Raw genomic sequence first — 625 nt, 5'->3', positions numbered from 1 at the left:
TTGGAGTGAGAGAGAAGACAAAAGAGTTGGACGAAGCATAAGCTCTCATAAGGCTCTTTCTCTTAACGTTGTTTCCGGTGGAAAAGCACCGAACAGGCCCTCCTTTGACAACGATATCTTGACGTCAAGGCTCTTGTAAGACGGACTTGCTTTGACCCCTTGCCTTCTATTATCTATTTGTGCTTCTGAACGACGTGCAGTCAGGGGAGGCATTCTCCAATGTAACAAAAAAAAGAAATACAAATACATGTAAATGTGATTTCTGTATGATTCCAATCGCTTTTTATAGTCAAAATCGGCAAATTTGCAGAGGGAGCGATGAGAAGTGAGGCAGGGACGAGCTCTGCCTCACGTAGCCCCAAAGAAACTGGCTGGAGCGCGGGCACTAAGCGCATGCCTGTTACCATCTCACACATGTAATGTTTGTTGATCCCTTTATTACATGTATCCTCGCCATACATAGTCTCTAAATAACTTATTTCACATATTTAGGCTCGCTGGTCTCATCATACAACGGCAATGAGAAAGCACCAGGGGAGGCAGCCATAACCTCTGACCCTGCTGTCGTTCCTTTATAGCATAACGTTAGCATTTTGCTTCTGGCGGCTAGATTTATGATTCGAAA

Source organism: Notothenia coriiceps, unplaced genomic scaffold (genome assembly GCF_000735185.1).
Source record: "Notothenia coriiceps isolate Sejong01 unplaced genomic scaffold, NC01 NC01_scaffold00009380, whole genome shotgun sequence".
NCBI classification, from domain to species: domain Eukaryota; kingdom Metazoa; phylum Chordata; class Actinopteri; order Perciformes; family Nototheniidae; genus Notothenia; species Notothenia coriiceps.
This window is presented reverse-complemented; position numbering follows the sequence as displayed.